The following is a 23,684-nucleotide window of genomic DNA, read 5'->3' as shown; positions in this document are numbered from 1 at the left end:
ATCACCTTTCATAAAATTGGTCCAGATCATGGATACATCATTGCAATCAAAACAGTTGTCATAAAATGTCAGGAAACTAGTCCTGATAGCAGTAAAACTCACACATTCGACCAACAGATGTTTAAGAGTTTCTAATATGGGTTCCCCACATAAGCGGCACAATCTATCGAGCCGTTCTGTGCCTAGCTTTGCGCCTTTAATTACCAATACATCACATATATTGAATTTCAGTAGAACATATTGGCGAAATATTTGTGGACAAGAGTATGCTGCTATGCACAACGGGGTTGATGTGTGTTCCATTCTATAACAAAGAAAAACACCACTATTGTTAAATGTGGACAACTGTACCAAATTTTGTTCATCACTAACAATTTAAATTTTCGCTCTTAGCCATCTTTTAAACCCATAGCTGTGCCTTAACGTGCAAGTGAAATCAAACCCTGCCAACCATTTCCCATGTAGGGACAAGATTGCGCCCAAAGTGCCCATCTTACCACATTGGCCGATACTTTGGAATGCGTGGATAAAATTGAGAGCAATTGTTGCAGTAAGTATCTCAATTTTTCATAGGACATAACAGTTCTATAGTAGAAATCTGCTACTATGCATTTAGATCAAATTATAATAATAAGAATTCAATACTAACATTATGTGAAAGCCTGAACAAATTGCTAAAATCCTTGCTTCAAACCTTTTCAGCTCAGGCAGATAGGCATGCCCACAGATCTCAATGCCATATTGGTGCCTTGGCAATATTTTTGCAGTATATAGCAGCAGAATTGTTTTCGCTGAGAAGGCCCCATTTTCCCCTATAAATACAGCTGTCATGCATTTTGTTTTGATTTCACGCCAATGGGCTCGCCAATTTAGTTTTTTGTCAACATAGACACCTAGGTATTTATAGACCTTAACTTGCTGAAGAGCAAGACCCTCATAGGTCCACCATAACTGTTTTGGAGTAGTATAGTTACCTGAAAATACCATTATTTTGCTTTCCTCTATATTTACAATCAACCCATTTAATCTTGCATACTCGCCCAATGAGTTGAGCATTATTTGTAGCCCCTTCAGGGTGTGGTCTAAAAGCAGCAGATCATCGGCATAGGCAAGCCAGTTTACAGTCTCAGAACCCTCTTTAACTGGGCAGGTATGCAGGTGCATCAAGTGCGTGTTCAAGTCTGCCAGATACAAGTTAAAAAGCCTTGCCGCTACCATACATCCCTGTTTTACACCGCAGTGGGCAGGTATTGACTTGGATAATTTCCCTTTACCATCCAGACGGACACGTACAGAAGTATCTGTGTACAAGGGCATTAACATTCTGAGTAGCCCGAGAGGAATCTTCCAAGCTAGCAATTTATGCCAAAGCTTATGTCGGTTAACTGAGTCGAATGCCGCGCTAAAATCAATGTATGGACAATAGACTTTCGTTCGTGACTCTGCCATGCATATTCAACTGCAGATGTTGGTCTCAAAATGTTATGTGAGGTATTCGATTTTAACCTGAATCCTGTCTGGTTAGGGGGAAGAATACTATTTGTGGCAAACCAGGTGTTTAGTTCTTTCAGCCAGACCTTAGCAATGATTTTAGCCGGGATGTCAAGCATTGCTAACATGCGATAGTTAGATGGATTAAAGCAGGCTCCTTTTTTTATAAACTGGCAAGATGTTACTCATGCACCACGTATCTGGGATCTTGCCATACTGGGCAATTTCAGTAAACAGTATTTGAAGCGCTTGTGCCCAATATGCAGGTGACAATTTGAGCAGATTAATGCAAACCCCATCTGGGCCAGCGGCATGTGAGTGATTCAAGTGCTCAATAATTACAGCTATATCACAAACTGACGCCCTGCATTTCCATGTATTAGATGATAATGCGAAAAACTATAAGTTGGATCAGTGAAACGGGTTAACTCTGGCAGAATTTAGAACATATCATCTTTTATTTAAATTGTTTTATTACAAAAATATATCATTAATTACATAAGAATTCTAAAAACATCAACAGTTCATCATCTCTTTCATACCTTCATACAATCCCCATTCTGACAAATCTATCTAAAAAAACATCAAGTAATATCCAATGCTTAATTTTTAGTAGAACATTTGTTATTGCTGTTTGTTAACATTTTTCAGCAATGACCCAGTCCATAATTTCAAGTGTCATTGTATAACTGGTATGATGTTTGACCAGATATCGTATTACTAGAGAAAAGCGTCGACACGTGTTTCGGTCAGAGACCTTCTTCAGGACGTTGGGCAGGAGGACACTTCTCCGCCCTATTATATACTTGTATGGGCCAAAGTTCAATCTAAAAACAATAAGAGAAACCAGAATGTCAACCCTATTTCTTTTTAGAGGTGACGCATTAGTGTCACATTTGTGTCAAAATTAAATCGAGACAATCGCCTTACTCACCCCCAAGAAGCAATTCCTAGGGTCGTGAGAAAGGACCCACGGGATTAATCCTCCACTGGTCTCGGTATTTATATCGAGCCTGTGGAAATAACACATACCAAAAACACACTTAATATTTATTCCATGAATCAAAACGAGACTTGTAACTATACAACTGTCAAGCTAAGAATGATATATAAAAAGGCCACTTACACCTATCTGGTGGCACAAGGACCCCACGGCAAGACTACAAGAAGAAATAAAAAGTCTAACTAACCATGCAATAAATGAACGATGGATTAGTGTGGAAGAAGGACGGTTTCTTAATAAAACTGGATCTAGGAAGGCCGCATTCTACACACTACCCAAAATTCATAAAAACTCTACTAGACCTCCCGGGAGACCTATTGTGTCAGCAATAGACTCCCTTTTAGAGCCACTTTCAGTGTATGCAGAGGTATTTCTAAAACCATTTGTGCAGGCTATGCCTTCATATGTAAAAGACTCGACCCATATGATCAACATCATCCAAGGAGTCCAAATTGAGGAGGGTGATATTTTGGTGACCATGGATGTAGAGTCATTATACACGGCCATTCCACAACAAGAGTGTCTACAAGTGCTAGGCCACTTTCTAAATCAAAGAATGAGACCTCATTTGCCCCCTACTGAGTTTATACAGGAATGTATCAGGCTGGCAATGACTGAAAATTTCTTCCTGTTCAAGAACCAACTCTATAAACAGGAGAGAGGGGTAAGCATGGGTGCCACTTTTGCTCCCGACGTTGCCAATTTATATATGGCTGATTATGAGGAGAAGTTTATTGTGGGACCACATAATCTACTTATTAGCCATCCCACTCTAAGTGGCCATCTAAATATATGGCACCGTTACATTGACGATGTTTTTCTAATTTGGAAAGGGACAGCTGCATCCCTTCATGAATTTCATACTTGGTTGAACCAATGTGATACTCACATTAAATTCACCATTGAACATAGTTATCTACAGGTGAGTTTCCTGGATCTTGTGATCAAAAAAACTGGGAATCATCTCACGACTACCCTATTCAGAAAGCCCACAGATAAAAACACCTTACTGCATTTTAATAGCTTCCATCCAGCGAGTTTACGGCAGAACTCACCCTACGGTCAGTTCCTACGTATTAAAAGGAACTGCTCTGTAAGAGATGAATTCAAGATCCATGCGGAACAACTAAAAGTAAGGTTACAAAAGAGGGGGTACCCGAGAAGGTTGGTGAAAGACCAACTCAAAAGAGCGGAAAATACAAACAGAGAAATTTGTCTTACCCCTCGAGAAAAACAGAAGAATGAACGGTTAGTGTGTGTTACAACCTTTAATCCAGTGAGCGTTGACATAAAGAGAATAATCAATAAACACTGGAATCTTGTAAAACACCCGGGGTCATTATTTCAGAAACCAATGTATGCATTTAAACGCAATCAGAATCTAAGACAGAGATTAGTGCATACGTATAGAGAACCGAAGAGAGCTACCACTATTAATACACAGTGGGGGCTGTCCCCCATATTGGGCCACTATAAATGTGGCAAGTGTGTAGCATGCCCTCTAACAGTAACCAAAAAGGAATTCAAATATGGCGAAAAGGTGTGGAAGATGAACTGCCACACTAATTGCCTGACAAAAAACGTGATCTATATTATCAGTTGCCCCTGTCAACTCCTATATGTTGGTAAGACTACACGCGAAGTACGACAACGAATATCAGAACACAGGAGCTGTATCAGGAATGGTGTGGCAGATAAACCGCTTGTCGACCATTTTTTGAAAATGAAACATAAAGATACAGAAATGAGATGGTTCGTACTCCAACATATTAGGAGTAATATGAGAGGGGGGGATATCAGTACAATATTACATCGTACAGAACAGAAATGGATTCACACTCTGAATACTGTCAAAGAAGGACTGAATGTTTCAGTAGAGTGGAACACTCTTGTTATAAATAACTAACATTTTACATTTTTTCCAATCAACATGTGTTATAAGCAATTAACATCTTTGCTATTGATGTATACACCGCAGATAATGAATAATACAGGTTCATTTATGAATAGTATTGAATTTTCTTAGTCAGCCCTCTAGTTAGCCGGTGATGTATGACCTATGAACTTACTTTGTGATGCGTCATAGAAATTGTGTGTATGACAATCTTTATCTGCTAGACACAGTACTTCAACAAAGCACCCAGTTCCTAAAATGATGCGTCATAGAAATTGTGTGTATGACAATCTTTATCTGCTAGACACAGTACTTCAACAAAGCACCCAGTTCCTAAAATCAAGCTGTGTTACAGTAGGATAAGGGCTAATATATTCCAAGCATCCTGTATTCACCACGATTTTAGAGCCCGCCCGGACATGATCGACCATTGTTGATCAGCTGGGGTTCGAGACACAGAACCATGAAGCGTGCACTTTTCTAAAATGAGTGGATATACGTACCCATTGATTACCCACGTTTTGGATACACAGTTTGGTTGCATGACACTAGTGGTTTGCCCGGAGAGAGTCCCTTTTTTGTGTCTACGCATGAGGATATTAGCTGGTCCCCTTTTCTATGTCCATTGCTCCCGATTGAGTCGGCAGTTACGCGCGAATTGAACGCCGTCCGGAATAGTGGTTCTCCTGTTGATGGTTGTCGATTGACTGGACCGAGGTAAGAAGTATGTGTGATAATAGGCATGTTTTAAACGATGACAGTATGGCGAGGGCATACGTAGTGTTAAAAACAACATGTAGCTCATGTTATTTATATGAGTGTGGTATAGTTTACCAGTAGGCTGAGATGTTGTCAGTGATGGCACTTCGAGTATGCTGTTCTTACGGGGGTAAGCAGCTTGTGAAATAAGGCTAGAGTATCGGTACTCTGAGTTGAATGTTGACAACAGATGAGTCCAGCACGATGGTGATCATATATGGGAAAACAAAGTGACACTGTGTGATTTACGGGGGCTAATTCGTATATCTCTAATTTTATTGCAGTTGTTGATGAGTCCAGTGAGGATTTAGTGCTTGCAATATACCAGTGCACGTCCGACCTACATAACCGTGCAGTCCTCGCACGAGTTGCTCCTTGTGCCACCAGATAGGTGTAAGTGGCCTTTTTATATATCATTCTTAGCTTGACAGTTGTATAGTTACAAGTCTCGCTTTGATTCATGGAATAAATATTAAGTGTGTTTTTGGTATGTGTTATTTCCACAGGCTCGATATAAATACCGAGACCAGTGGAGGATTAATCCCGTGGGTCCTTTCTCACGACCCTAGGAATTGCTTCTTGGGGGTGAGTAAGGCGATTGTCTCGATTTAATTTTGACACAAATGTGACACTAATGCGTCACCTCTAAAAAGAAATAGGGTTGACATTCTGGTTTCTCTTATTGTTTTTAGATTGAACTTTGGCCCATACAAGTATATAATAGGGCGGAGAAGTGTCCTCCTGCCCAACGTCCTGAAGAAGGTCTCTGACCGAAACACGTGTCGACGCTTTTCTCTAGTAATACGATATCTGGTCAAACATCATACCAGTTATACAATGACACTTGAAATTATGGACTGGGTCATTGCTGAAAAATGTTAACAAACAGCAATAACAAATGTTCTACTAAAAATTAAGCATTGGATATTACTTGATGTTTTTTTAGATAGATTTGTCAGAATGGGGATTGTATGAAGGTATGAAAGAGATGATGAACTGTTGATGTTTTTAGAATTCTTATGTAATTAATGATATATTTTTGTAATAAAACAATTTAAATAAAAGATGATATGTTCTAAATTCTGCCAGAGTTAACCCGTTTCACTGATCCAACTTATAGTTTTTCGCTGCATAATACCTGAAGGATCAGGAACTATAGTGCAGGTCTACCCCTTTGTTTCTTTTTAGATGATAATGCTACTTCAACCTAATTATGATCGTTTACTCCTAAAGTCACTGCAATATTCTCGGCCCATGCTAGTTCAGAGACACAGTTGATCGATAGATCTCTTTTTTTTAACCCCATATAACATTCCATATTTCGTTATTATTACACATTCTTGCTAAATTAGCAATTTTCCGCAAAATATCTTTACCACAATTACTTTTACGTTCCCTTACCCATTTGCGGTAAGCTACTTTAACACTTTTAACATAGGCGTTCATTTCACAGGAATCTTTGCTGCGTAGAGACGAGACGGATAGATCACTGCCACTATTTTTTATTGCATCTGTTTTTTTTCGTCCCTGCAATTCTTCTGTCATATATATGATTATTATTAATGGCCTTTTTAGACCGCTCAAATTGAGTTTCATAAATTCGTCTAGTAACGAACGTTTCTCTTATTCTAATCATTAATTAGAACACCCTAGAGGGTGTTTGACGGCCGTGATTGGTCAAGCTGTGGGCTATACAAACTGGTATAGCCCGCAGATTGATTACAGCCCGGAAAAATGTAAGCAAAGCTTACCTGCGAGGTGGCAGCAGTTGATTTCAACACGGCACACGGAACTGAAACGGTTAAAGTTCTGTGTGCCGCGTTGCCTTCGAAGCATGCCTGGCCTGGCCCGCCCCATCAAGGAAGCAAACTTCCTTTCGTTTTCAGTTGCCAATATCCTCCAGTACGTGTGCGCAGCGGCACAACTTCATCCCACATTTGTATGAAATGTCGGGATTTGAAACATTCACTTTGCCCCTCAGAACGCTTCATTCCAGCGTTCCCCAACCAGGATTATATGGCTGCACTGAAACAGCCACGTAATAAGAAAAGACACGTTGGGCTGCAGAAGATTACTAGGCATGCAGTGGAGAAAGTATCTCACAGTTAGTAATAAAAGCAACAGATGCATAGTAAATATGGGTAAATAGCTGTATTGTACAGTTTCGATTTTTAAATGACATGCAAGTAATTTGTAAGTAGTTCAACCCTATATTTCTCATTTATTGTCCTTTAATTAAACACTGAGGGTGTTCTAATAGCTTTATAGACCTGCAGCTTGGGCCGTACCGGGCGTTATGGTCCCTAATACCTCGTTAAAGGCCCTTGCATTGCTCGGGCCATTAACTCCGTCTTCAGGGCCCATAAGGCCGGGTACGGCCCTCGCTGCAGGTCTATAAAGCTATATGAGGATCACCTGGACAGTAACCATTTAGTCTGGTAATCCCATATTGACCCAGTAACCTGGCCCATTGTCTGCCCTGACAAATGATTACAACAGGATTGGCCGGAGCCGACTTTGCATGTGCATTGGGGTTTAGGTGAGGTACATCTATTACAACATTAAAGTCACCCATGAGCCACATGGGGAGACAAAGAGAATACATTTTATAAGTTTAGCCACTATCTTCACATTTGCTAAGTTTAGCCACTATCTTAACATTTGCTACTTTTGACACATATAATTATGTAGGTTGTAGGTAATTTGGTCGGATCTAAATGGTTGACAGGACAAATGGTTGACACCAAAAGGTCGACAGGTCAAATGATCGAATGTTTTTTTTTCACATTTTTTTTGGGGGTGGGGGGGTGTCCCCCTACCCCCTTTTTTTTGCTAAAAAACCCTTTTTTCCCTAAACGAAAACCTAACAAATATATATATAAATAATAAAAAATTTTGATCATTTGTCCTGTCGACCAAATTGTGTCGACCATTTGTCTGTCGACCATTTGACTAGACACCAATTATGTATAAATTGACTTTGGATAAATGCGCTATATAAGCTTTGTAAAATACATAAATACAAATAATCAAGCAATTATGTTAACATAAAATGTGTTCCTATAGTAACAATTTGAATAAAGGCACATTTCTCCAGTGGGTGCTTGCAGCCTTCCCATATATTCTATATTGTACAATTAAAGGGCTTGTTCATTATACTGCAATAAAAACACAAAAGGAGTGGACTTGTTTTAGAAGAACAAGCTGTTGAAAAGCACTTTATGACATCTTGTGCAAAACATAAAGTCGTTTTCGTTCTGTTGAATGCTTTGGAGAACAGCTATCAATAAAAACAACTTGGCAGTTTGGGAACAGGCTGCTTGCTGTGTATATAAACAATAAGTGAAACAGAATGAATCAAAGGAGAGCCTTGAGGAGGAAGATTGAATTAAAAGTCAAATGTATTGGAAATTGCATTACCTCCCATCCTCCCCCCCCTTACCACAGCCCTTACTTGTTTGAAAATGTTGGTTTTCAACAAAGAATACGAGCAAGTTGGAATGAGCACAATTGAACAAAGTTCAGATTAATTTTAAATTGCCATTTCAATTGCAACTGGTAGCTTGTATAGCAGGAGGGGCTACATACCTGTCAGCCGGGCTCCACTGGTACAGATGCCTTATAGTTATAATTTACACAGAACCGCAGGGGTAGATACACATTTGCGACTCTCCATTACTATGTCACCTTCTGAGATGTAGTTGAAGATGTAAACAGCATATAGACTATCTTTACAAACGTGCACACATTCAGCATGGAGTATGTCACAAATGGGTTCCTTAGCCTCTGCAATGTGAGAGGTTTAGGACAATACAAACATTTTTCATGATGTCATGATGAACATTGTTGCAGGGCACATCACCTCGTTGTGCTATACAAATACAATATTAATATCAATTGATTTCACTAATGTTCAGGCAAACGCCTGGATCAACTCACTTTCAACCTCATCCGTCACATATATAGTTTTCAAATAAGTCACAAATGCTATCGCCTCTGTATACACCCCGCTGAGCCGTATAATATTTTCCTCTCATGATCACAAGTATGTGCTAGACGGTTTCTCAATTTCCTCATCTTAGGTGGCTGTTTTGCTTTTCAATTGATCAGAATAATTTTCTTCACCATAAAGAGCAAATTATGTATGAGCTTTATTTTTGGCTCTGCCTCGTGCTAGGTGCCAACGCACTTTCCGAATAGAAGGGGTATGGGTGAATTTTATGTAGGACAACCTTGGATCTTACAATGGTAGATGATACGATTTTCAAAAGGAATGCGTTTTAGGGCACGACCATTAAATGTAACTTAGTGTCTCCAACTAATCACATCCCCTCCAACAATTTGGTTTACTAATTAAGCCCATCGATTACATTTTGGACGGTGTTTAATAGATATGTTGAACTATTTTGTATTGGATTTCTCTGTTCTAGAGTTTGTGTGATTTATCAGGGGAATAAAAGAGCACACATCCTCACAATCTATCAGCGTGTCTGTCTTCTGACCACATTTATGCCAATGTGTGATTGCGATGTGTATTGTTAGGTATGCACAGTATATCGTATTTCCTCAGTCTATGGAAGTATTCTGTATTGTGAATCATTTCTATTTCACATGATTATTGTTCTACTTACCGAGTTTTCAACGTGACTATTTCACCGATTTAAAAAAATATATGTGTTGTGTGTTTGGTGCAGGGGTTTGGAGGGTGGTGGGTGGCAGGGTGAGCTGGTTGGTTGTGGGTTAGATGGGGGGGGGAACTCCCCCATTATGAAAAACAGTAAAAACAGCTGCAGTGAAAACACAACGGTTAAAATGCCCACGTTTCAGAAAGCTGCAGTAAAAACACGTGAAACAGATTGTTCTCTAATATGGGTTTCGTCCCAGATTGCAGAATATAGGTAGGAGATTAGAGTTCTATGAGACAACCATTCATCAGGTGCAAAGGCCAGAAGTGTATTTCTTTGGGAAAAGGGCTTAGGAACCAACTACTCCTATAAGTATGTTATCGGGATATTCTGGCACTAGTCTTGTTTGATTTTCACCAGTCTACTGGTTTATGCATTAAAGAAGGCTTCATATTGAGCCTTGGTGTAATACACTTATTGGATGTTGAGAAGAGCCACATTGTTTGGTGCCAACACTTGAGCGTGGCCCACACAGTGGGTTGTCTATTAACAAGTTTGGGGACAATGGTGGGAGGTAGTGCGATTATCTCAAATAGGGTGAAGGGGCAAAGTGAGGTCACTTCTCTGAATCGCAAGCTGCTGACATCCTCCCCATTGAGTTGTGCCGCTAGGAAATATGCCCTGCAGGACGGGAGGGCAATACCGCCATCGCTCTTACTACATTGGCAAGTTCTTAAATTGACTCTAGCCTTCTTATGTCAGCGAATAAATGATCCTTTTTTTATAGGTCTCTGATCATCTTTGCTGGGAGATGGCGTTGGGGCTCATTTGAGCCAGATAGAGCAGTTTGGGGAGGGCGTTCATTTTAATTGCATTAATGCTGCCTGTCAATTAAAATGGAAGAATATTCCATCCATCTAAGTTAGCTTTAACATTTGTTACTGTCAACGGATAGCTATTTGCAATCAGCTTCCCGAATTCGGCATGAACATAAATCCTTGAATTATTTGACTGCAGACGTCCGTAGCATAAAGGAGGCCATCCCTCCAAGGTCTCGTGGAATGTCGTCTCTAAGCAGCATTACTTATGCTTGTTCATACTTGACCTTGTATCCAATTATCGGTCTGAATTCTGTAACAATCTCTTAATCATGCGTGGTAGAGTTTTAGGGGGTTGACCAATGTATAGTAGTAATATGTCGTCTGCATAAACTGATAGTACAGCGCTTGTTCTCTCCCAAATTTATACCAGTAATATTTATATCCCTTCTAAATTCGGTGGCCATTGGTATGATAGCCATGTTATATAAAAGATGGGCCAACTGGTATCCCGACACGTGCCATGGTTAAGCAAAACAGAAGGTGAGGTACAGCCATTGGTAACCACCGACGCCATTGCTAACCACTGATACTTCAGCCGACTGCACAATAATTTGATCATAGTATCTCTATGGCCAACCCTTCTCTCATAACTTCCTGTTTTTTCTCTGTCTCACGAACAAGATGTTTGGGCAATGTGTGGTGTTTTTTTCATATACCTCTTTTTAAAAGTGTGGGCTTTTTCTGTAAACTTTGGGTCTAAATTTACATATGGAACAAGTTACTTACCTGTAACTGTTGTTCTCCAGCATGGTCTGGCATGGATTCACATGCTCATGAATATTCCCCGTCGTCAGGCCGGGAATCCTTGGTATAGAAAAAAAAATCAGTATCAGTTTCGTTTCTTATCTGTCTTTCTTAGTAGTAACCAATCACTGGTCTCTGGTCATACTGCCCCAGCCAATGGCTGCCCTCTCCCTAAGCCCCGCCTCTGGCAGCCATCCTCAGATTTGGTAGCACGTAAAGTGGCAGTATGACCAAGTGAAGAGCCGCAGAGGGGTAGGCGGGAGGATTCACATGCTCATGAATAAGAGAATACATAGCAGTACACACATGCACAACCACGGGAGGTGGCAACAGGCTCAACATTAAGCAATACAACAACTCAACATTAAGCATCTCTTACCTCGTCACCAGGCTCACCTTAGGCGAACAGGTTGCGCAGCACTGCTTGGCCGACCCTGGACTCCTCCCTGGAGTCCCGATCGACGCAGTAGAATCTTGTGAAGGTGTGCGTCGACCTCCACGTCGCAGCCCTGCAGATGTCTAGCAGGGGCACACCAGACAGGAACGCCGTGGTAGCAGCGATCGCTCTGGTCGAATGGGCTCTCGGACGGCCGGGCAGCGGTCGGTTTGCCAACCGGTGACAGTGCATGATGCAGCCGGAGAGCCATCTGGAAATGGAAGTCTTCAAGAGAGCCTTCCCTTGATTCACAGTGCCAAAGTTCACAAACAGCTGTGACGTCTTCCAAAAACTCTTTGTGCGGTCCACGTAAACCTTCAGCGCTCTAGCTACATCCAGCGAGTGCAAAGTCCTCTCGGCTGGCGACGAAGGTGACGGGAAGAAAACTGGCAACACCAAGGGCTTGTTGAGGTGGAAGTCCGACGGCACCTTGGGCATAAAGGAGGGGTGCGTCCTCAGCAGCACCCTCGTGTCATGAAAAGTCAAGTATGGAGGCTTGCAAGATAGGGCCTGGATCTCTCCCACTCGTCGTGCGGAGGTGATGGCCACGAGGAAAGCTGTCTTCCATGACAGGAACTTCAAAGGCGCCAAATGCATAGGCTCGAATGGGGCCCCCATGAGCCTGGTCAGCACCACATTAAGCTCCCACGCCGGGGCAGGAGCCTTCACCGGCGAGAATGATCGGAATAGTCCCTTCATGAATTCTTTCACCAGGCGATGAGACCACAGGGACGCCCGTCCCGTAGTCCTGGTATATCGGGAGATTGCAGCCAGATGTATTTTGATGGAGGCGTGAGCCAGTCCAGCTTTGGCCAGTGACAGTAGGTACGGCAGTACTTGAGGGGCCGTAATCCGCAGAGGGTTAATCTTCTGTGCACGGCACCAGACAGAGAACCTCTTCCATTTATGTCCGTAGCACTTGAGAGTTGAGGACGCCCTGGCCTTTGCAAGAACCTCTCTGCAGTCGGCCGGGATGTCGTACCCTCCAAACTCTAGTGCTGCAGGAGCCAGGCCTGCAAGTTCAGCGACTCCGGGTTGTGGTGAAGAATGGCGCCTCCTTCTCTGGAGAGAAGGTCTGCGTCCGTCGGCAGCTTGACTGGTGTGGTCGTTGACAAGTCCAGAAGGTCCGGGAACCAGATCTGTCTCGGCCACGCCAGTGCGACGAGGATCATCCTGCACCGGGACCTCTTGAGCTGGTTGATGAGCCGGAGCAGCAACGGCAGCGGAGGGAACACAAAGAAATAGGCCGTCCCAGGGGAACGAGAAAGCATCGCCCATGCTCCTCGGCTGGGGGAACCTGCTGGCGAACCTCCGGCACTTGGAATTCGTCGCTGTCGCGAAGAGATCAATTTGGGGTTCGCCCCATCGTTGGAAGAGTCGATCCACTTGATCCTGGCGTAGTTCCCACTCGTGGCACGAGCGCAGCTCCCTGCTGAGTGAGTCGGCGATCGTGTTCTTTATTCCTGCCAGATGAAAAGGCACCAGAAACATCCCTTGGGCGACGGCCCAATGCCACAGATCCTGGGCTTCCTTGGATAGGGCCGGGGACCTGGTTCCGCCCTGCTTCCGGATGTAGAACATCGTGGTGGTGTTGTCTGTGAAGATCCTCACCACCTTGCCCTTGAGGGACGGAAGGAAGGACCTGAGGGCCCAGAACACTGCGCGGAGCTCCAAGATGTTGATGTGGAGTGACTTCTCCTTCGGGAGCCAAAGGCCTCTCGCGTGAAGATCTCCGGAGTGCGCTCCCCAACCTTCCAGGGAGGCGTCCGTCGTCACCGTCACCTGGTGAGCTGGGGTCTGAAAGTCCGTGCCCGCCGACAGATGCGAGCGGGTACCCCACCACCGGATCGCCTGACGGAACGTCTCGTTGAGAGGGATCCTGTCCTCGAAGCTGCCCGTCGACTGGACCCAGCGGACGTCGAGGAACTCTTGTAAGGGGCGCATCCGAAGCCTGCAAAGGCGCACCAGATAAATGCAGGAGGACATCATCCCGAGGAGGGACTTGATAGATCTTACCCTGGCCATGTCCATGGCCTGCAGACGCTGCACCTTGCCCAGAATGGTCCTGGTCCTTTCCTCCGACGGCGAGGCCAGCCGCGCCACTGTGTCGAGCTTGGCTCCCAGAAACAGGACGACTTGCGACAGAACCAGGTGGGATTTTGGAAAGTTGATGGAGAATCCCAGGTCCGTGAGCAGCTGGACGGTCTTCGCAGTGTGCTCCACGGCGAGCTCCCTTGTCCTTGCCCGGATGAGCCAGTCGTCCAGGTGGGGGTAGACGTGGATCCCCTGTAGGCGCAGCCGCGCCGCCACCGGTGCGAGGCACTTGGTGAACACCCTGGGTGCCGACTTCAATCCGAACGGGAGGACCTTCAACTGGTAGTGCCGCCCTTGGACCACGAACCTGAGGAACTTTCGGTGTCTTTTTAGAATGGGGATGTGGAAGTACGCATCCTCCAAGTCCAACGACGACAGGAAATCACCCTCCTCCAGCTGTCCCAGCACGTGCTGGAGGGTGACCATCCGGAACTTCTGTGCCTTGATGTACTTGTTCCGTCGTCGGAGGTCCAGGATGGGGCGCCATCCTCCTGTCTTCTTTTTTACGAGGAAGTACCTTGAGTAAACTCCGGAGCCCCGAAGCCTCTTTGGGACGAGCTCGATGGCACCCTTCTTGAGCATCGCCCTTACTTCCAACAGTAGTTGAGGGAGGTGATTTTCCTTCCTGGCCACGGGTGGAACGCGAGGGCACTTCTTCTGAAACTCGAGGGCGTACCCTTGGGCCAGGGCGTCCAGCACCCAACGGTCAGTGGAGATGGACTCCCACACGCTGACGAACCTCGCCAGCTGGCCTCCCACCGGGGTGCTTCGGCAGGGGCCCGACCCCACAGTCGGTTCAATCTTGTTTGGAGGCCGCCTTGCCTCCTTGACCTCCCTGTCGACGACGACGGGCACCACCTGACTTGCCGCGTCCCCTGTAGGCTTCCTGGGATGAAGATCTTGCCGCTTGGCGGTACGTGGAGGAGCCACTTACGGATCCCTTGGAGGCACCTTGTCTGCCTCTGGAGCGCCGAAAGGACGGCCGTCGTTGTTGGAGCACTCCCAGTGCCCGGGCAGTCTCTGTGTCTGTCTTGATGGCCTGAAGGGACTCATCAACCGCCTTCCCAAACAGGTTGTTCCCATCGAAGGGCATGTCCAAAACCTTGGTTTGTACATCCTGGTGGAAATCCGTGGCCTTGAGCCATCCTCGTCGTCTCAAGCAAACGCTGTTGCCCAACTAACGGAAACCAGTGTCGGCGATGTCCGCTGCCACCGTGATGGCGTGGTCCGAAGCAATCTCACCTTCCTGTAGGATTTTAAGGGCCTCAGCCCTTTTGGCGTCCGGAAGGAAGTCCAACAGAGGGGCGATTTTGAACCACAACTCCCTGTCGTAGCGGGCTATGATAGCCAGGGCGCTGGCCGCCTTGATAGTCGTCGCTGCGGATGAGATGATCTGTCGTCCCATCGTGTCCAGCTTCCTGCCCTCGCCGTCCGGCGGGGAAGTTGATGTCGAGGCCGATGCCTCCCCAGCTTTCTTCTTTGCCGCCGCCGAGACGACCGAATCCGGGGTAGGTTGCGCCCAAAGGCTCAAGGGGGCAGCGTCGGGGACCTGGTACTTCTTCTCGTACCGGTCCCTCTTTGCCGGCGCCATGGCAGGGTTCTTGAGGAGGGCGAGCCCCTCATCCCAGATGTCATCAAGAAGCGATACGGTGAGGACCGTCTTCCTTTTAGCCTCGCGCCGTTGGTAAAGGAAGCCTTCCTTCTTCTCTTCTGGGCAGAGCTGGAAGAGCTCGGATGCCCTGGAAATCATGGCATGAAAGGATCCAATCTCGTCGGGCGGGGACGCCACCGAGCAGGGGGCAACGGGGGACACGTCCTGTCGTCGCCTCCGTCGTCATCTGTACCTGTCGTAGCCGTGTCCGTGCCTGTATCATCCCCGTGGGTAGTAGACCGGGGGGAAGGCAGAGCAGGCTGCAGAGGTGGGAGAGGTGGCGTAGGATGCGTCCTCCTCCTCTTATGCGGTGGACTTTCCGAAGGTCCTGGCTCCGGTTCCCCCATCGGGTCTGGCTCAGGTACCTCTGTCGGGGGGAGGGGCAACCTTGTCCTTATCTCCGCGCAAAAGGACTGAATCGCTGACAAAATGGCAGCCGAAGTGTCCTGCGGCGCCGGAAACGACGGGCGCGAGGGCTCTTGAGGAGCCTCGTCGGCGACACCGTCGCTCTCGTCGTCGCCCTCGTCGGGATCCCTCCCGTTGGTCTGGGCCTCTTCCACGACTTCGATGAGCTCTTCTTCAGAGGTCGTGTCCGTATCCACGATGGCCACCAGCCCCTCCCCCACCTTTTCCAACGAGGACTTAGTGGGGGTCTTCTCAATGGGCCTGAAAGATGACTCCCTCCGCGGTGGCAGGGAGACTCTGGATCCTGAGGTCGCCTCCACTGGTGTAGCCTCCACAGGTTGAGCCAGGGCCGCGGCGACATCCTCAATCGAGGTTTTAGCAGGGTGAATTAAGGCCATCGTCACCTTCTGTACGCCTGGGGCCTTCACCTTGAGGGGAGGGTCCGAGCCTCGCTCCCCCTCTGCCGGAATCTTCGAGATCAACCAGGGCCTCTCCAGAAGCTTCGCCGGTTTCTCGGACTTCCTCTTACCCGAGCCAGAGCGTTGGCTCGTGGTTGATGGCGCCGGGGAGGATGCGCCCTGCCTGGCAGCCAAGGAGCCCGACCGTTCGGTGCTCCCGGTGCCCGCGGACTCGCGGTGCTTAGCCTTTTGTTGGGCCCCCGTCGCCGGGGCACCCTCACAGGACTTAGAAGACCGCTCGGACTTCTTTTTCTTCTTCTCGCCTGACGGGCTCTTCCCTTCCAGCCAGTTGGCGAGACGGAGGTGGCGATCCTTCATGGTCCGCTCCGACATGTTCCCACAAAATGCACAGTCCTTCTCCGTGTGCGTCTTGTCCTCATGGAGACAGTAGAGGCATAACGAATGCTCGTCCTCCTTGAAAACATTCTGAAGCTGGCATCCAGGGCAGGTCCTGAACAGCTTCCCGGGCGTCAAGCTTCCTTTCTCCTGGGCCATGTCCGGGGTAGGCCTCGGAATTCTGGAATCCTCCAAAAGCGTAACTCAACGAAATCTTCACCCTTGAGGGGCGTAGAAAACTCCAAAACGGATCCCTGTTGATCGGATGTAGAAACGGTGGAGCTTGAGGCTCTATTTAACCGAAAAATGAGAAAAATCTCCTGAAAAAAGCACGAAAACGCAGCAAAAGCTTGGATGCTACATCACGAGGACTCCCAACACTTGAACGTGCGGTAAAAATCTGAGGATGGCTGCCAGAGGCGGGGCTTAGGGAGAGGGCAGTCATTGGCTGGGGGCAGTATGACCCAGAGACCAGTGATTGGTTACTACTAAGAAAGACAGATCAGAAACGAAACTGATACTGATTTTTTTTTTTCTATACCGAGGATTCCCGGCCTGACGACGGGGAATATTCATGAGCATGTGAATCCATGCCAGACCCCATGCTGGAGAAAAATATATTTGTATTTGTATATGTGGGTGTATGGGCCAGAGGAGTGCATGCCCTCCCCATTTAAAAAAAACTGGATGGATTAATTTCAACCAAAAAAGTGCACATCATGTTTAAGAAGGTGTCTATGAAAACACGTAGAACCCAGTGCTGGAGATGTTGCAAGCACTGGCGTGGTGCCACTGCAGATTTCGGTAAGTGCCAAGCTTTATTATCGTGGGCAGATTGTGTCGTGTACAGTGGCTCTGTTGCAAGCTGCTGTGTAATCCAGGTCTATGTCTGAGGATATTGAGGGCTCCATCACGGCACAGCCCATGGATATACTGGGCCTCATTCCGAGTTTGGAGGTAATGGAAAAACGATGCCGGTAAAGGATTACCGGCATCGCATACCGCTCCGGGCTATTCCGACCTAAGAACCCGGTATTAGAGGCACCGCTAATAACGGTGCCTCTAATAGCAGCAGGTGAGCGGGCACGCAGCCCTTCAGGCCGGCAATACCGGGATGCTGCTAACAGGAGGACATCACAAGTCAGGCGGACATGCAAATACCGGCATCATGAAGGCGCTAAAAGGGGATACCGGCATGCCGGCAATACCGGCATTGCGAACCACCCGTAAACTGCTATGTGCAGTGTTCCCAACTGCCACAGGTGCACACAATCAGCACAGGTGTAGGCAATGGAGTCTGGGCCAGCACAAAAGGAGCACACCTACACACCACACCCCTTCCCACACCAAAATGATTCCACTAGTAGTAGCAATACTGGGGCTGGAGGACATGCTTGCATTGCCACACCAGCAACAATAACAACGGCAGGCACCACAGAGGAGACGCAGGAGGAGAAGGAAGGTGAAACAGGCCCAGCAAGTCCCACCAGTGCAGCCAGTGGTACCACGCAGACAGCCACCAATCCCTGGTATAAGAGCTAGTCCATTCAACCTAACCCCTGAGCAGATCCACACCCTGTACAGTCTGGACCGGGACACCATCACCACCATCGTGGACATGATACACGACGACATTGTCAGCCTCATTGAAATACGCACCGCCATCCCCCCTCTACTGAAGGTAGTCGGTGATCCACTTCCTTGCCACAGGCACCTACCAGCACACAGTGGGGCACATGCATGGCATATCACAACCCTTATTTTCTCGCATTCTGAACCAAGTGCTGGATGCCCTCCTCAAGCACACAAGGGACTACATATCCCTACCACGGACTCCCCGGGAGATTTCTGATACAAAAGTTGGCTTCCATGCACTGGCAGGCATGCCAAATTGTATAGGTGCCCTCGACTGCACCCACGTGGAGTTGGTGGCCCCGCATGCCATGGAGGTGGTGTACCACAACCGCAAGCAATACCACTCCATCAATGTGCAGATGGTATGTGACGCCAGCAAGAACATCACACATTGTTGTGACCGATATCCCGGATCAACTCATGACTCAATGGTCCTGCGGAACTCCACGCTACATGGAGCAACATGTGGGATGACGTGCCTGGCTGCTTGGTAAGTTGCATGACAGGCACATGGCAGTGAAATGGGGGGAGAGTTGCACACACCACCATGGTGTCATTGTTGATGTGACAGCACGATGTGCACATCACTAAACACTGTGCCCCAAAGCATCCCAAACAGAACATGACAACCAAATCACATAGGAATGAAGTATGGTGGACACCTATCACAACATGCCAAACAGTAAACCACCCCACATCCCACAACACGTGCACCACTCATCAGCGGACCTCACCCTCCGTAACACCATCCACCAACATGCAGTGAATATGCACTATGTTGCTGTCTCCAGCAAATCACCACACAGGACAAGCATCCATGGGAGTGCATTGAACAAAACCACCAAGGGAATCCACTGTCTGTCACAGGGCCGCCACACCCACAGGAGTGCAGCATGTAACCATGGAAAAAACAGCGCTGAATGCCTAATATTGCAGAGCCTACTGCTAACGCTGCCAGTCACAACACATCACAAATCTGACACAAACACAGCTGTATGCATTAGCAACATCAAGGCAGTGCACACCGTGTATCATCTTGGAGATGCAACCCACACCATAAGTCCATGGCACAGGACAAATTGAGGGCATAAAAATGGTGTGCATACAACCAGGGACATGTGCATGTGACCAACGATAATCTGCAGGCATGTGTGACTAATACAGCTGTCCATCATGAATCGACTGACATATACCTTTTATTGCCTTCCATGCAGGTGATAGTGGCTATCCCTTGAAGCCGTGGCTCCTCACCCCTGTCAGAAACCCACAGAACAGGCACGAGGAGGACTACAATCGTTCCCATATCCGTACCCGTATGGTCATCGAGCAGACCTTTGGCCTGTTGAAGGCACGGTTTCGCTGCCTTAGCCGGTTGGGTGGGGCACTCCTCTACAGGCATGAGAAGGTGGCCAAGAGCATCATGGTATGTGTCATGCTGCACAACATGTGTATCCGACGGAACGTGCCCCTGCCCCCTGACATTGAACTGCTACCACCTGGTGATGATGAAGGGGATGAAGAAGATGTGGCTGCACATCATCGCGGTGCCGATGCACAGGAGGGACGTGCTCTGCGTCAGTCAGTGATAGCACAATATTTCTAACACACATGGGTGCAGAGGCTGACGTGATAGTTGGACAGAGAGCACTGGGTGTGGGAGTACATGTACACTATGCACTGTATATGAATAAATGACACATGCGCAATGAGGAATGTCCACTCAAGATATTTGTTCACACAATGTGAACTGTCCAATAAAGATGAAAGTGCACTAACCCTCCACCACACACACCCTCCTCCACAGCTCCCCCACACACCCTCACCCCCTCCTACTCCCACAACAACTCCCCCACACACCCTCACCCCTCTCCCCCTCCCCCCACAACTCGCCCACACACCCTCACCCCCTTCCCCCTCCCCCCACAACTCCCCCACACATGGTGTCCAAGAAATGGTCTTTTGCCTTCATCAGGCTGGCCAGTCTACATCCTGCCACTACCTGCACCTGGTGGCGGCATGTCCGAGCGGCGCAGAATTCGCGCCGACCTGCGTAGGGGACTGGTTTGCGTGGAGCTTGAGGAAGATGGGGTGGCTGCCTGCTCCATTCGGGGGGGCGGATGCTCTGCCTCCATTGAATCAGCAATGCGGCTGAGGACCTGCCACAGAGCAGACACCTCCTCGCACAATCTACTGGTGCTATCCATGATTATCTGCCCCAGGGAGGTGGTGGTATTGCGCCACTCCTGCCTCACTTGGGCACTGTCTGTGACAAACTGTCTCACCAGAGCAGTCAGCTCCTCCTGCCGCTGCGAAGCGTGCCCTGCCTGCTGCACCCCCGCCGGTACACCACTGGAGGCGGAGAGTGCTTGTGTGTCATGCTCAAATGCATTCGGGTCCTCCATGGGACTCATGCTCCCTTGGATGTACTTCCCACCAGACTTCTCCGGGGTGGTGCCGTGGTCGGAGTCGACAGATGTGAGCTGGGGGGATGGTGCCAGACTTGGTGTAGCCGGTGGGTCAGAGGAGTTGTCCTCTACGGGCATGCACACCTGTCCCTGCACATAATCATCAGTCAGGGGTGCTGTAGCTGCCGCCTCCCGACAGAGCTGTTCTCTGCAGAGAGTGCCCCTTCAACAGTCTCCTGTGCAGGTGTCACAGGAGTTGTGGGTACAGTGGTGATGGGCCTTGGCGGCACAAGTGCCGTGGCATCCTGGGGTGGTTTGTTCTTCGGTGCCTGTCGTGGCTTGGGTGGGGCTTTGGAGGTGGAAGGCATGTTGCCTTCATCCCTGGCCCTCTTCCGGGGTGTAGTCGGCTGTGGGGGTGAGTCCCGTCGGCTGTGGGGGTGAGTCCCGAGGCTCGCTGTCAGGTTCTGAGCCTGTGGGGGTGTAAGAGAGGGACGGCACGAGGGATTGTTTGACAAGCATCATGCATACATTTGTATAATTGCTCATCTACACAATATAGGGGAATAGGCAGTGGAGTTTGGATGATCACGTTGCTTGCTATATGGGTGGGTAATGCAGGCATCCGTCGGGGTCACTCATGTTGGGGCAGACATATGCTGTGTGACATGTATATCTGTTGTGGCCTGAGTACAGTGTGACTTATGCCATTAACATCTTAGTGAGGTGTGTGTCAGGTATGGCATTGCCTTGCTGCAGGCATCTGCATGTGTCTGTGCTGCGGACGACAGCTAGGCTGGGAATGTGTGTGTATTGGGGCATGGCTTGCCTCTTTAGACAGACAATTTGGTGGACTATCATCAGACTTTGCATTACAGTGTTTTCTTAGGACACTCACCTCCTTCCGCCGATGAGGTGGCGCCAGACTCCATGTCACCCACGCCTTCCATGGCCTTGATGCCGATCGTGCTGGCACATATCTCTTCCCACCGGCTCAGCTTTATCGGTGAGCTTGCTCCTCCACCAGTTGCCATGGCCTGGCTCCTGTTTGCAGACAGGATGTTCCTGAATCGCAAGCGCAGGTCATCCCACCTCTTCCGAACATCCTTAGTTGTGCGGGGGGTGTTGCCTACCCCGCTGACTCTTTGTGCGACTCGTGCCCAGATTTCCTTCTTCTTGGTGACTGCCTCCCTCTTGAGGCTGTGAGCGAATACAACATTGGCATTCTCAGCCAGGGTCTCAGCCAGCATGGTGAGCTCTTCTTCATTAAAGCGCTCCTTGCGCTGGCGGGAGATGCCTTTTTTCACTGCCTTGGGCATTATATAGTTGTTGTGGGTTGATATAGGTACACAGCAATATACTCCAGGTCCTGGGTGCTGAGGATGGCAATGGATTGTGTTTTTAAAGATGGCCACCGTGCTCTTTCCCGTTCCTGTGCGATGACACTACTTCCGGTTCCGCTTATTTACGGTGACCGTTATTAGCGGTGACCACTAATGCCGTTTTAATTGACGCCGGTAGTGCTGTCTGCGCTATACATGATGCCGCTAAGGGCCATTTTTAGAACTTTAACCGCATGACGGTAATGTCATTACCGGCATGGCGCAAAGCTCGAGCACGCGAACTCGTAATAGCCCTCCATTAGCGGGCTCTTTACTACACGGACACAGTATTTGCTCCATGCCGGTAAGGACGGTTACTTACCTCCAAACTCGGAATAAGGCCCACTGTGTCAAAAAACCCAGCCATTTCAGGTTTCCATTCCGTGATCTTTGCTCCAACGCTAGTTTGCTATTGCGCTATTGTGGATCAAGAACCTGTGAGAAATGAAGAGCAGGTGATTGTGGCTGCACTGATGCAAGACCCCAACCTCTTTCCCTCCCCAGCCCAGTTACCGGCAAGTGGGGAATACCTGTTTTCTGGCAGGCACGCATGCATGATTTTCAGGACTTGTATGCCAGGAACGTGCACACCACAAACATATAGAAAGTATGTCAGAGTAGTGAGCAGGGATGGTGAATCCACCCCCTGTTACCTCCTCCCATAAAATACATGGTACGGAAGAAGAACAGGCGATACCGCAATCGGCCATACCGTTTCAGACCAATTTGTTCATACCATTTCGGACCAATTCCTAGTGCTCCTATGATAGACGAGTATGTCAAGAGGTACCCCCTTAGCCAACACTACAGCCCAGGACTAGTGCAAATGTTTCCCAGAATGGACGAGGAGCCTTGAGATACAACTAAGGAGACATCAATTGGCAAAATCGACTAAAGCGCGAAGAAGTCACGTTACTGACATCGTTAGAGACAACACGACATAGCAGCATTAGACAGGAAGCACATGTGCCATCCACACATGGGGACACAAACACACACACCCGAATACATGAAGAACACATGCGTAACAGTTCTAGAAGTTAGAGAACAGACACATATACATACTGGCTTTGCTTTATTATTTTGTCACTAGCTAACGCAGCAACGCAGAAACCGCAAGAAGCAAGAGATCCTGAACAAGCTTGCAGATGCTTATACGTAATTAACCCTATAGAGCTGCAGGAGCAGCTATGGGAGCTATAGGAAAATTACAACAGGCCACAGACCGTCAGCAGGAGCTGAGCTGAGCGAATTCAGACTGGAAAGAAGAGCAAACGTGTGAAACAAGGCTGGCTGCCAAGGCCAGCAGATACGAGTGACATTCCGTTCCCTGACAGCAGTAACACCAGCTGCAGTAAACGCAAACAATTCTTCAATATTCAAAACTGCCATGCGAGCCAGATAATGCAGAGCTAAGAAGAGGCCCAAAAACGGTCTCTAGACACGTGACTCAGCAGGCTTGGATGATGAATCGAAACCGGCGCTGGG

General features: G+C 47.8%; 1 protein-coding gene and 1 long non-coding RNA gene across 3 annotated transcripts in view; one reads left to right on the top strand and one right to left on the bottom strand.

Moving 5' to 3' along the window:
* FAM184B (family with sequence similarity 184 member B) overlaps positions 1–23,684 on the bottom strand; it is an 805,260-nt gene that overhangs the window by 87,061 nt on the left and 694,515 nt on the right. The window lies entirely within an intron of this gene.
* The window catches only part of LOC138516628 (uncharacterized), a 180,747-nt gene that overhangs the window by 94,580 nt on the left and 62,483 nt on the right, over positions 1–23,684 (top strand). The window lies entirely within an intron of this gene.

This window comes from Ambystoma mexicanum, chromosome 6q, assembly GCF_040938575.1.
Source record: "Ambystoma mexicanum isolate Mex_15411 chromosome 6q, UKY_AmexF1_1, whole genome shotgun sequence".
In the NCBI taxonomy this organism is placed as follows: Eukaryota; Metazoa; Chordata; class Amphibia; order Caudata; family Ambystomatidae; genus Ambystoma; species Ambystoma mexicanum.
Note: the sequence above shows the minus strand (reverse complement) of the source record. Positions and strands in the feature narration are given on the sequence as shown.